The sequence below is a fragment of the Schistocerca cancellata genome, chromosome 1 (assembly GCF_023864275.1).
Source record: "Schistocerca cancellata isolate TAMUIC-IGC-003103 chromosome 1, iqSchCanc2.1, whole genome shotgun sequence".
NCBI classification, from domain to species: Eukaryota; Metazoa; Arthropoda; class Insecta; order Orthoptera; family Acrididae; genus Schistocerca; species Schistocerca cancellata.
The window spans coordinates 3,839,789-3,854,227 of NC_064626.1; positions in this window are offsets into that span (position 1 = coordinate 3,839,789).

The window sequence follows — 14,439 nt, forward strand, 5'->3', positions numbered from 1 at the left end:
CATGGGTCTGTTGCTGCCTCGGGCACCTTATGGCCGTTCTGCTGTGAGTCAAAGATTTTCGAATCGGACGAAAAACTGATAGTGAATTGTAACGTTGAGGGCCTCCTAATGACGATGGAATACTAAAATTGCGTCCCGATTCAATACATCGTCCTCCAGCAGACTTGACTTCATGGGTCTATTGCTGCCTCGGGCACCTTATGGCCGTTCTGCTGTGAGTCAAAGATTTTCGAATCGGACGAAAAACTGATAGTGAATTGTAACGTTCAGGGCCACCTAATGACGATGGATCACTCAAATTGCGTCCCGATTCAATACATCGTCCTCCAGCCGAGTTGACTCCATGGGTCTATTGCTCCCTCGGGCACCTTATGGCCGTTCTGCTGTGAATCTAGATTATCGAATGGGACGAAAAACTGATAGTGAATTGTAACGTTCAGGGACACCTAATGACGATGGATCACTCAAATTGCGTCCCGATTCAATACATCGTCCCCAGCCGACTTGTCTCCATGGGTCTATTGCTGCCTCGGGCACCTTATGGCCGTTCTGCTGTGAGTCTAGATTATCGAATGGGACGAAAAACTGGTAGTGAATTGTAACGTTCAGGGCCACCTAATGACGATGGATCACTCAAATTGCGGTCTGATTCAATACATCGTCCTCCAGCAGACTTGACTTCATGGGTCTATTGCTGCCTCGGGCACCTTATGGCCGTTCTGCTGTGAGTCAAAGATTTTCGAATCGGACGAAAAACTGATAGTGAATTGTAACGTTCAGGGCCACCTAATGACGATGGATCACTCAAATCGCGTCCCGATTCAATACATCGTCCTCCAGCCGACATGTCTCCATGGGTCTATTGCTGCTTTGGCACCTTATGGCCGTTCTGCTGTGAGTCAAAGATTTTCGAATCGGACGAAAAACTGATAGTGAATTGTAACGTTCAGGGCCACCTAATGACGATTGATCACTCAAATTGCGTCCCGATTCAATACATTGTCCTCCAGCAGACTGTCTCCATGGGTCTATTGCAGCCTCGGGCACCTTATGGCCGTTCAGCTGTGACTCAAAGATTTTCGAATCGGACGAAAAACTGATAGTGAATTGTAACGTTCAGGGCCTCCTAATGACGATGGAACACTCAAATTGCGTCCCGATTCAATACATCGTCCACCAGCCGACTTGTCTCCATGGGTCTATTGCTGCCTCGGGCACCTTATGGCCGTTCTGCTGTGAGTCAAAGATTTTCGAATCGGACGAAAAACTGATAGTGAATTGTAACGTTCAGGGCCTCCTAATGACGATGGAACACTAAAATTGCGTCCCGATTCAATACATCGTCCTCCAGCAGACTTGACTTCATGGGTCTATTGCTGCCTCGGGCACCTTATGGCCGTTCTGCTGTGAGTCTAGATTATAGAATGGGATGAAAAATTGATAATGAATTGTAACGTTCAGGGCCACCTAATGACGATGGATCACTCAAATTGCGTCCCGATTCAATACATCGTCCTCCAGCCGACTTGACTCCATGGGTCTATTGCTGCCTCGGGCACCTTATGGCCGTTCTGCTGTGAATCTAGATTATCGAATGGGACGAAAAACTGATAGTGAATTGTAACGTTCAGGGCCACCTAATGACGATGGATTACTCAAATTGCGTCCCGATTCAATACATCGTCCCCAGCCGACTTGTCTCCAAGGGTCTATTGCTGCCTCGGGCACCTTATGGCCGTTCTGCTGTGAGTCTAGATTATAGAATGGGATGAAAAATTGATAATGAATTGTAACGTTCAGGGCCACCTAATGACGATGGATCACTCAAATTGCGTCCCGATTCAATACATCGTCCTCCAGCCGACTTGACTCCATGGGTCTATTGCTGCCTCGGGCACCTTATGGCCGTTCTGCTGTGAGTTAAAGATTTTCGAATCGGACGAAAAACTGATAGTGAATTGTAACACTCAGGGCCACCTAATGACGATGGACCACACAAATTGCGTCCCGATTCAATACATCGTCCTCCAGCCGAGTTGACTCCATGGGTCTATTGCTGTCTCGGGCACCTTATGGCCGTTCTGCTGTGAATCTAGATTATCGAATGGGACGAAAAACTGATAGTGAATTGTAACGTTCAGGGCCACCTAATGACGATGGATCACTCAAATTGTGTCCCGATTCAATATATCGTCCCCAGCCGACTTGTCTCCATGGGACTATTGCTGCCTCGTTCACCTTATGGCCGTTCTGCTGTGAGTCTAGATTACAGAATGGGATGAAAAACTGATAGTGAATTGTAACGTTCAGGGCTATCTCATGACGATGGATCACTCAAATTGCGTCCCGATTCAATACATCGTCCTCCAGCAGACTTGTCTCCATGGGTCTATTGCTGCCTCGGGCACCTTATGGCAGGCCTGCTGTGACTCAAAGATTTTCGAATTGGACGAAAAACTGATAGTGAATTGTAACGTTCAGGGCCTCCTAATGACGATGGAACACTCAAATTGCGTCCCGATTCGACACATCGTCCTCCAGCAGACTTGTCTCCATGCGTCTATTGCAGCCTCGGGCACCTTAGGTCGTTCTGCTGTGAGTCAAAGATTTTCGAATCGGACGAAAAACTGATAGTGAATTGTAACGTTCCGGGCCACCTAATGAAGATGGATCACTCAAATTGCGTCCCGATTCAATACATCGTCCTCCAGCCGACTTGACTCCATGGGTCTATTGCTGCCTCGGGCACCTTATGGCCGTTCTGCTGTGAGTCTAGATTACCGAATGGGACAAAAAACTGATAGTGAATTGTAACGTTCAGGGTCTCCTAATGACGATGGATCACTCAAATTGCGTCCCGATTCAATACATCGTCCTCCAGCAGACATGTCTCCATGGGTCTATTGCTACCTCGGGCACCTTATGGCCGTTCTGCTGTGAGTCTAGATTATCGAATGGGACGAAAAACTGATAGTGAATTGTAACGTTCAGGGCCACCTAATGACGATGGATCTCTCAAATTGCGTCCCGATTCAATACATCGTCCTCCAGCCGACTTGACTCCATGGGTCTATTGCTGCCGCGGGCACCTTATGGCCGTTCTGCTGTGAGTCTAGTTTATCGAATGGGACGAAAAACTGATAGTGAATTGTAACGTTCAGGGCCTCCTAATGACGATGGATCACTCAAATTGCGTCCCGATTCAATACATCGTTTTCCAGCCGACTTGACTCCATGGGTCTATTGCTGCCTCGGGCACCTTATGGCCGTTCTGCTGTGAGTCTAGATTATCGAATTGGACGAAAAACTGAAAGTGAATTGTAACGTTCAGGGCCTCCTAATGACGATGGATCACTCAAATTGCGTCCCGATTAAATACATCGTCCCCCAGCAGACTTGTCTCCATGGGTCGATTGCTGCCTCGGGCACCTAATGGCCGTTCTGCTGTGGGTCAAAGATTTTCGAATCGGACGAAAAACTGATAGTGAATTGTAACATTCAGGGCCACCAAATGACGATGGACCACGCAAATAGCGTCCCGATTCAATACATCGTCCTCCAGCCGAGTTGACTCCATGGGTCTATTGCTGCCTCGGGCACCTTATGGCCGTTCTGCTGTGAAACTAGATTATCGAATGGGACGAAAAACTGATAGTGAATTGTAACGTTCAGGGCCACCTAATGACGATGGATTACTCAAATTGCGTCCCGATTCAATACATCGTCCCCAGCCGACTTGTCTCCAAGGGTCTATTGCTGCCTCGGGCACCTTATGGCCGTTCTGCTGTGAGTCTAGATTATAGAATGGGATGAAAAACTGATAGTGAATTGTAACGTTCAGGGCCTCCTAATGACGATGGAACACTCAAATTGCGTCCCGATTCAATACATCGTCCTCCAGCAGACTTGTCTCCATGGGTCTATTGCTGCCTCGGGCACCTTATGGCCGTTCTGCTGTGAGTCTAGATTATCGAATGGGACAAAAAACTGATAGTGAATTGTAACGTTCAGTGCCTCCTAATGACGATGGATCACTCAAATTGCGTCCCGATTCAATACATCGTCCTCCAGCCGACTTGTCCCCATGGGTCTATTGCTGCCTCGGGCACCTTATGCCCGTTCTGCTGTGAGTCTAGATTATCGAATGGGACGAAAAACTGATAGTGAATTGTAACGTTCAGGGCCACCTAATGACGATGGATCACTCAAATTGCGTCCTGATTCAATACATCGTCCTCCAGCAGACTTGTCTCCATGGGTCTATTGCTGCCTCGGGCACCTAATGGCAGGCCTGCTGTGACTCAAAGATTTTCGAACCGGACGAAAAACTGATAGTGAATTGTAACGTTAAGGGGCCTCCTAATGACGATGGAACACTAAAATTGCGTCCCGATTCAATACATCGTCCTCCAGCCGACTTGACTCCATGGGTCTATTGCTGCCTCGGGCACCTTATGGCCGTTCTGCTGTGAATCTAGATTATCGAATGGGACGAAAAACTGATAGTGAATTGTAACGTTCAGGGCCACCAAATGACGATGGATCACTCAAATTGCGTCCCGATTCAATACATCGTGCCCAGCCGACTTGTCTCCATGTGTCTATTGCTGCCTCGGGCACCTTATGGCCGTTCTGCTGTGAGTCTAGATTATCGAATGGAACGAAAAACTGATAGTGAATTGTAGCGTTCAGGGCCACCTAATGACGATGGATCACTCAAATTGCGTCCTGATTCAATACATCGTCCTCCAGCAGACTTGTCTCCATGGGTCTATTGCTGCCTCGGGCACCTTATGGCCGTTCTGCTGTGAGTCAAAGATTTTCGAATCGGACGAAAAACTGATAGTGAATTGTAACGTTCAGGGCCACCTAATGACGATGGATCACTCAAATTGCGTCCCGATTCAATACATCGTCCTCCAGCCGACATGTCTCCATGGGTCTAGTGTTGCCTTGGCACCTTATGGCCGTTCTGCTGTGAGTCAAAGATTTTCGAATCGGACGAAAAACTGATAGTGAATTGTAACGTTCAGGGCCACCTAATGACGATGGATCACTCAAATCGCGTCCCGATTCAATACATCGTCTCCAGCCGACATGTCTCCATGGGTCTATTGCTGCCTTGGCACCTTACGGCCGTTCTGCTGTGAGTCAAAGATTTTCGAATCGGACGAAAAACTGATAGTGAATTGTAACGTTCAGGGCCACCTAATAACGATTGTTCACTCAAATTGCGTCCCGATTCAATACATTGTCCTCCAGCAGACTGTCTCCATGGGTCTATTGCAGCCTCGGGCACCTTATGGCCGTTCAGCTGTGACTCAAAGATTTTCGCATCGGACGAAAAACTGATAGTGAATTGTAACGCTCAGGGCCTCCTAATGACGATGGAACACTCAAATTGCGTCCCGATTCAATACATCGTCCACCAGCCGACTTGTCTCCATGGGTCTGTTGCTGCCTCGGGCACCTTATGGCCGTTCTGCTGTGAGTCAAAGATTTTCGAATCGGACGAAAAACTGATAGTGAATTGTAACGTTCAGGGCCTCCTAATGACGATGGAATACTAAAATTGCGTCCCGATTCAATACATCGTCCTCCAGCAGACTTGACTTCATGGGTCTATTGCTGCCTCGGGCACCTTATGGCCGTTCTGCTGTGAGTCAAAGATTTTCGAATCGGACGAAAAACTGATAGTGAATTGTAACGTTCAGGGCCACCTAATGACGATGGATCACTCAAATTGCGTCCCGATTCAATACATCGTCCTCCAGCCGAGTTGACTCCATGGGTCTATTGCTCCCTCGGGCACCTTATGGCCGTTCTGCTGTGAATCTAGATTATCGAATGGGACGAAAAACTGATAGTGAATTGTAACGTTCAGGGACACCTAATGACGATGGATCACTCAAATTGCGTCCCGATTCAATACATCGTCCCCAGCCGACTTGTCTCCATGGGTCTATTGCTGCCTCGGGCACCTTATGGCCGTTCTGCTGTGAGTCTAGATTATCGAATGGGACGAAAAACTGGTAGTGAATTGTAACGTTCAGGGCCACCTAATGACGATGGATCACTCAAATTGCGGTCTGATTCAATACATCGTCCTCCAGCATACTTGACTTCATGGGTCTATTGCTGCCTCGGGCACCTTATGGCCGTTCTGCTGTGAGTCAAAGATTTTCGAATCGGACGAAAAACTGATAGTGAATTGTAACGTTCAGGGCCACCTAATGACGATGGATCACTCAAATCGCGTCCCGATTCAATACATCGTCCTCCAGCCGACATGTCTCCATGGGTCTATTGCTGCTTTGGCACCTTATGGCCGTTCTGCTGTGAGTCAAAGATTTTCGAATCGGACGAAAAACTGATAGTGAATTGTAACGTTCAGGGCCACATAATGACGATTGATCACTCAAATTGCGTCCCGATTCAATACATTGTCCTCCAGCAGACTGTCTCCATGGGTCTATTGCAGCCTCGGGCACCTTATGGCCGTTCAGCTGTGACTCAAAGATTTTCGAATCGGACGAAAAACTGATAGTGAATTGTAACGTTCAGGGCCTCCTAATGACGATGGAACACTCAAATTGCGTCCCGATTCAATACATCGTCCACCAGCCGACTTGTCTCCATGGGTCTATTGCTGCCTCGGGCACCTTATGGCCGTTCTGCTGTGAGTCAAAGATTTTCGAATCGGACGAAAAACTGATAGTGAATTGTAACGTTCAGGGCCTCCTAATGACGATGGAACACTAAAATTGCGTCCCGATTCAATACATCGTCCTCCAGCAGACTTGACTTCATGGGTCTATTGCTGCCTCGGGCACCTTATGGCCGTTCTGCTGTGAGTCTAGATTATAGAATGGGATGAAAAATTGATAATGAATTGTAACGTTCAGGGCCACCTAATGACGATGGATCACTCAAATTGCGTCCCGATTCAATACATCGTCCTCCAGCCGACTTGACTCCATGGGTCTATTGCTGCCTCGGGCACCTTATGGCCGTTCTGCTGTGAATCTAGATTATCGAATGGGACGAAAAACTGATAGTGAATTGTAACGTTCAGGGCCACCTAATGACGATGGATTACTCAAATTGCGTCCCGATTCAATACATCGTCCCCAGCCGACTTGTCTCCAAGGGTCTATTGCTGCCTCGGGCACCTTATGGCCGTTCTGCTGTGAGTCTAGATTATAGAATGGGATGAAAAATTGATAATGAATTGTAACGTTCAGGGCCACCTAATGACGATGGATCACTCAAATTGCGTCCCGATTCAATACATCGTCCTCCAGCCGACTTGACTCCATGGGTCTATTGCTGCCTCGGGCACCTTATGGCCGTTCTGCTGTGAGTTAAAGATTTTCGAATCGGACGAAAAACTGATAGTGAATTGTAACACTCAGGGCCACCTAATGACGATGGACCACACAAATTGCGTCCCGATTCAATACATCGTCCTCCAGCCGAGTTGACTCCATGGGTCTATTGCTGCCTCGGGCACCTTATGGCCGTTCTGCTGTGAATCTAGATTATCGAATGGGACGAAAAACTGATAGTGAATTGTAACGTTCAGGGCCACCTAATGACGATGGATCACTCAAATTGTGTCCCGATTCAATATATCGTCCCCAGCCGACTTGTCTCCATGGGACTATTGCTGCCTCGTTCACCTTATGGCCGTTCTGCTGTGAGTCTAGATTACAGAATGGGATGAAAAACTGATAGTGAATTGTAACGTTCAGGGCTATCTCATGACGATGGATCACTCAAATTGCGTCCCGATTCAATACATCGTCCTCCAGCAGACTTGTCTCCATGGGTCTATTGCTGCCTCGGGCACCTTATGGCAGGCCTGCTGTGACTCAAAGATTTTCGAATTGGACGAAAAACTGATAGTGAATTGTAACGTTAAGGGGCCTCCTAATGACGATGGAACACTAAAATTGCGTCCCGATTCAATACATCGTCCTCCAGCCGACTTGACTCCATGGGTCTATTGCTGCCGCGGGCACCTTATGGCCGTTCTGCTGTGAGTCTAGTTTATCGAATGGGACGAAAAACTGATAGTGAATTGTAACGTACAGGGCCTCCTAATGACGATGGATCACTCAAATTGCGACCCGATTCAATACATCGTTTTCCAGCCGACTTGACTCCATGGGTCTATTGCTGCCTCGGGCACCTTATGGCCGTTCTGCTGTGAGTCTAGATTATCGAATTGGACGAAAAACTGAAAGTGAATTGTAACGTTCAGGGCCTCCTAATGACGATGGATCACTCAAATTGCGTCCCGATTAAATACATCGTCCCCCAGCTTACTTGTCTCCATGGGTCGATTGCTGCCTCGGGCACCTAATGGCCGTTCTGCTGTGGGTCAAAGATTTTCGAATCGGACGAAAAACTGATAGTGAATTGTAACATTCAGGGCCACCAAATGACGATGGACCACGCAAATAGCGTCCCGATTCAATACATCGTCCTCCAGCCGAGTTGACTCCATGGGTCTATTGCTGCCTCGGGCACCTTATGGCCGTTCTGCTGTGAATCTAGATTATCGAATGGGACGAAAAACTGATAGTGAATTGTAACGTTCAGGGCCAACTAATGACGATGGATTACTCAAATTGCGTCCCGATTCAATACATCGTCCCCAGCCGACTTGTCTCCAAGGGTCTATTGCTGCCTCGGGCACCTTATGGCCGTTCTGCTGTGAGTCTAGATTATAGAATGGGATGAAAAATTGATAATGAATTGTAACGTTCAGGGCCACCTAATGACGATGGATCACTCAAATTGCGTCCCGATTCAATACATCGTCCTCCAGCAGACTTGTCTCCATGGGTCGATTGCTGCCTCGGGCACCTAATGGCCGTTCTGCTGTGAGTCAAAGATTTTCGAATCGGACGAAAAACTGATAGTGAATTGTAACATTCAGGGCCACCTAATGACGATAGACCACGCAAATTGCGTCCCGATTCAATACATCGTCCTCCAGCCGAGTTGACTCCATGGGTCTATTGCTGCCTCGGGCACCTTATGGCCATTCTGCTGTGAATCTAGATTATCGAATGGGACGAAAAACTGATAGTGAATTGTAACGTTCAGGGCCACCTAATGACGATGGATCACTCAAATTGCGTCCCGATTCAATACATCGTCCCCAGCCGACTTGACTCCATGGGACTATTGCTGCCTCGGGCACCTTATGGCCGTTCTGCTGTCAGTCTAGATTATCGAATGGGACGAAAAACTGATAGTGAATTGTAACGTTCAGGGCCTCCTAATGACGATGGATCACTCAAATTGCGTCCCGATTCAATACATCGTCCTCCAGCAGACTTGTCTCCATGGGTCTATTGCTGCCTCGGGCACCTTATGGCCGTTCTGCTGTGAGTCTAGATTATCGAATGGAACGAAAAACTGATAGTGAATTGTAACATTCAGGGCCACCAAATGACGATGGACCACGCAAATTGCGTACCGATTCAATACATCGTCCTCCAGCCGAGTTGACTCCATGGGTCTCTTGCTGCCTCGGCACTTTATGGCCGTTCTGCTGTGAGTCAAAGATTTTCGAATCGGACGAAAAACTGATAGTGATTTGTAACATTGAGGGCACCTAATGACGATGGACCACACAAATTGCGTCCCGATTCAGTACATCGTCCACTAGCCGACTTGACTCCATGGGACTATTGCTGCCTCGGGCACCTTATGGCCGTTCTGCTGTGAGTCTAGATTATAGAATGGGATGAAAAACTGATAGTGAATTGTAACGTTCAGGGCCACCTAGTGACGATGGATCAATCAAATTGCGTCCCGATTCAATACATCGTCCTCCAGCAGACTTGTCTCCATGGGTCTATTGCTGCCTCGGGCACCTTATGGCAGGCCTGCTGTGACTCAAAGATTTTCGAATCGGACGAAAAACTGATAGTGAATTGTAACGTTCAGGGCCTCCTAATGACGATGGAACACTCAAATTGCGTCCCGATTCATTACATCGTCCTCCAGCAGACTTGTCTCCATGCGTCTATTGCTGCCTCGGGCACCTTATGGCCGTTCTGCTGTGGGTCTAGAGTATCGAATGGGACGAAAAACTGATAGTGAATTGTAACGTTCAGGGCCTCCTAATGACGATGGATCACTCAAATTGCGTCCCGATTCAATACATCGTCCTCCTGCAGACTTGTCTCCATGTGTCGATTGCTGCCTCGGGCACAAAATGGCCGTTCTGCTGTGAGTCAAAGATTTTCGAATCGGACGAAAAACTGATAGTGAATTGTAACATTCAGGGCCACCTAATGACGATGGACCACGCAAATTGCGTCCCGATTCAATACATCGTCCTCCAGCCGAGTTGACTCCATGCGTCTATTGCTGCCTCGGGCACCTTATGGCCGTTCTGCTGTGAATCTAGATTATCGAATGGTACGAAATACTGTTAGTGAATTGTACCGTTCAGCGCCACCTAATGACGATGGATCACTCAAATTGCGTCCCGATTCAATACATCGTCCCCAGCCGCCTTGACACCATGGGACTATTGCTGCCTCGGGCACCTTATGGCCGTTCTGCTGTGAGTCTAGATTATAGAATGGGATGAAAAACTGATAGTGAATTGTAACGTTCAGGGCCACCTAATGACGATGGATCTCTCAAATTGCGTCCCGATTCAATACATCGTCCTCCAGCCGACTTGACTCCATGGGTCTATTGCTGCCTCGGGCACCTTATGGCCGTTCTGCTGTGAGTCTAGATTATCGAATGGGACGAAAAACTGATAGTGAATTGTAACGTTCAGGGCCTCCTAATGACGATGGATCACTCAAATTGCGTCCCGATTCAATACATCGTCCTCCAGCCGACTTGACTCCATGGGTCTATTGCTGCCTCAGGCACCTTATGGCCGTTCTGCTGTGACTCAAAGATTTTCAAATCGGACGAAAAACTGATAGTGAATTGTAACGTTCAGGGCCTCCTAATGACGATGGAACACTCAAATTGCGTCCCGATTCGATACATCGTGCTCCAGCAGACTTGTCTCCATGGGTCGATTGCTGCCTCGGGCACCTTATGGCCATTCTGCTGTGGATATAGATTATCGAATGGGACGAAAAACTGATAGTGAATTGTAACGTTCAGGGCCACCTAATGACGATGGATCACTCAAATTGCGTCCCGATTCAATACATCGTCCCCTGCCGACTTGACTCCATGGGACTATTGCTGCCTCGGGCACCTTATGGCCGTTCTGCTGTCAGTCTAGATTATCGAATGGGACGAAAAACTGATAGTGAATTGTAACGTTCAGGGCCTCCTAATGACGATGGATCACTCAAATTGCGTCCCGATTCAATACATCGTCCTCCAGCAGACTTGTCTCCATGGGTCTATTGCTGCCTCGGGCACCTTATGGCCGTTCTGCTGTGAGTCTAGATTATCGAATGGGACGAAAAACTGATAGTGAATTGTAACATTCAGGGCCACCAAATGACGATGGACCACGCAAATTGCGTCCCGATTCAATACATCGTCCTCCAGCCGAGTTGACTCCATAGGTCTCTTGCTGCCTCGGGCACCTTATGGCCGTTCTTCTGTGAGTCAAAGATTTTCGAATCGGACGAAAAACTGATAGTGAATTGTAACTTTCAGGGCCACCTAATGACGATGGATCACTCTAATTGCGTCCCGATTCAATACATCGTCCTCCAGCAGACTTGTCTCCATGGGTCGATTGCTGCCTCGGGCACCTTATGGCCGTTCTGCTGTGAGTCAAAGATTTTCGAATCGGACGAAAAACTGATAGTGATTTGTAACATTGAGGGCACCTAATGACGATGGACCACACAAATTGCGTCCCGATTCAGTACATCGTCCACTAGCCGACTTGACTCCATGGGACTATTGCTGCCTCGGGCACCTTATGGCCGTTCTGCTGTGAGTCTAGATTATAGAATGGGATGAAAAACTGATAGTGAATTGTAACGTTCAGGGCCACCTAGTGACGATGGATCAATCAAATTGCGTCCCGATTCAATACATCGTCCTCCAGCAGACTTGTCTCCATGGGTCTATTGCTGCCTCGGGCACCTTATGGCAGGCCTGCTGTGACTCAAAGATTTTCGAATCGGACGAAAAACTGATAGTGAATTGTAACGTTCAGGGCCTCCTAATGACGATGGAACACTCTAATTGCGTCCCGATTCATTACATCGTCCTCCAGCAGACTTGTCTCCATGCGTCTATTGCTGCCTCGGGCACCTTATGGCCGTTCTGCTGTGAGTCTAGAGTATCGAATGGGACGAAAAACTGATAGTGAATTGTAACGTTCAGGGCCTCCTAATGACGATGGATCACTCAAATTGCGTCCCGATTCAATACATCGTCCTCCTGCAGACTTGTCTCCATGTGTCGATTGCTGCCTCGGGCACAAAATGGCCGTTCTGCTGTGAGTCAAAGATTTTCGAATCGGACGAAAAACTGATAGTGAATTGTAACATTCAGGGCCACCTAATGACGATGGACCACGCAAATTGCGTCCGGATTCAATACATCGTCCTCCAGCCGAGTTGACTCCATGGGTCTATTGCTGCCTCGGGCACCTTATGGCCGTTCTGCTGTGAATCTAGATTATCGAATGGGACGAAATACTGATAGTGAATTGTAACGTTCAGCGCCACCTAATGACGATGGATCACTCAAATTGCGTCCCGATTCAATACATCGTCCCCAGCCGACTTGACACCATGGGACTATTGCTGCCTCGGGCACCTTATGGCCGTTCTGCTGTGAGTCTAGATTATAGAATGGGATGAAAAACTGATAGTGAATTGTAACGTTCAGGGCCACCTAATGACGATGGATCTCTCAAATTGCGTCCCGATGCAATACATCGTCCTCCAGCCGACTTGACTCCATGGGTCTATTGCTGCCTCGGGCACCTTATGGCGGTTCTGCTGTGAGTCTAGATTATCGAATGGGACGAAAAACTGATAGTGAATTGTAACGTTCAGGGCCTCCTAATGACGATGGATCACTCAAATTGCGTCCCGATTCAATACATCGTCCTCCAGCCGACTTGACTCCATGGCTCTATTGCTGCCTCGGGCACCTTATGGCCGTTCTGCTGTGACTCAAAGATTTTCAAATCGGACGAAAAACTGATAGTGAATTGTAACGTTCAGGGCCTCCTAATGACGATGGAACACTCAAATTTCGTCCCGATTCGATACATCGTGCTCCAGCAGACTTGTCTCCATGGGTCGATTGCTGACTCGGGCACCTAATGGCCGTTCTGCTGTGAGTCAAAGATTTTCGAATCGGACGAAAAACTGATAGTGAATTGTAACGTTCAGGGCCTCCTAATGACGATGGAACACTCAAATTGCGTCCCGATTCGATACATCGTCCTCCAGCAGACTTGTCTCCATGCGTCTATTGCTGCCTCGGGCACCTTATGGCCGTTCTGCTGTGAGTCAAAGATTTTCGAATCGGACGAAAAACTGATAGTGAATTGTAACGTTCAGGGCCACCTAATGACGATGGATCACTCAAATTGCGTCCCGATTCAATACATCGTCCTCCATCCGACTTGACTCCATGGGTCTATTGCTGCCTCGGGCACCTTATGGCCTTTCTGCTGTGAGTCTAGATTATCGAATGGGACATTAAACTGATAGTGAATTGTAACGTTCAGGGCCTCCTAATGACGATGGATCACGCAAATTGCGTCCCGATTCAATACATCGTCCTCCAGCCTCGGGCACCTTAATGGCAGTCCTGCTGTGACTCAAAGATTTTCGAATCGGACGAAAAACTGATAGTGAATTGTAACGTTCAGGGCCTCCTAATGACGATGGAACACTCAAATTGCGTCCCGATTCAATACATCGTCCTCCAGCAGACTTGTGTCCATGGGTCTATTGCAGCCTCGGGCACCTTATGGCCGTTCTGCTGTGAGTCTAGATTATAGAATGGGATGAAAAACTGATAGTGAATTGTAACGTTCAGGGCCACCGAATGACGATGGATCACTCAAATTGCGTCCCGATTCAATACATCGTCCTCCAGCAGACTTGTCTCCATGGGTCTATTGCTGCCTCGGGCACCTTATGGCAGGCCTGCTGTGACTCAAAGATTTTCGAATCGGACGAAAAACTGATAGTGAATTGTAAAATTCAGGGCCACCTAATGACGATGGACCACGCAAATTGCGTCCCGATTCAATACATCGTCCTCCAGCCGAGTTGACTCCATGGGTCTATTGCTGCCTCGGGCACCTTATGGCCGTTCTGCTGTGAATCTAGATTATCGAATGGGACGAAAAACTGATAGTGAATTGTAAGGTTCAGGGCCACCTAATGACGATGGATCACTCAAATTGCGTCCCGATTCAATACATCGTCCCCAGCCGACTTGACTCCA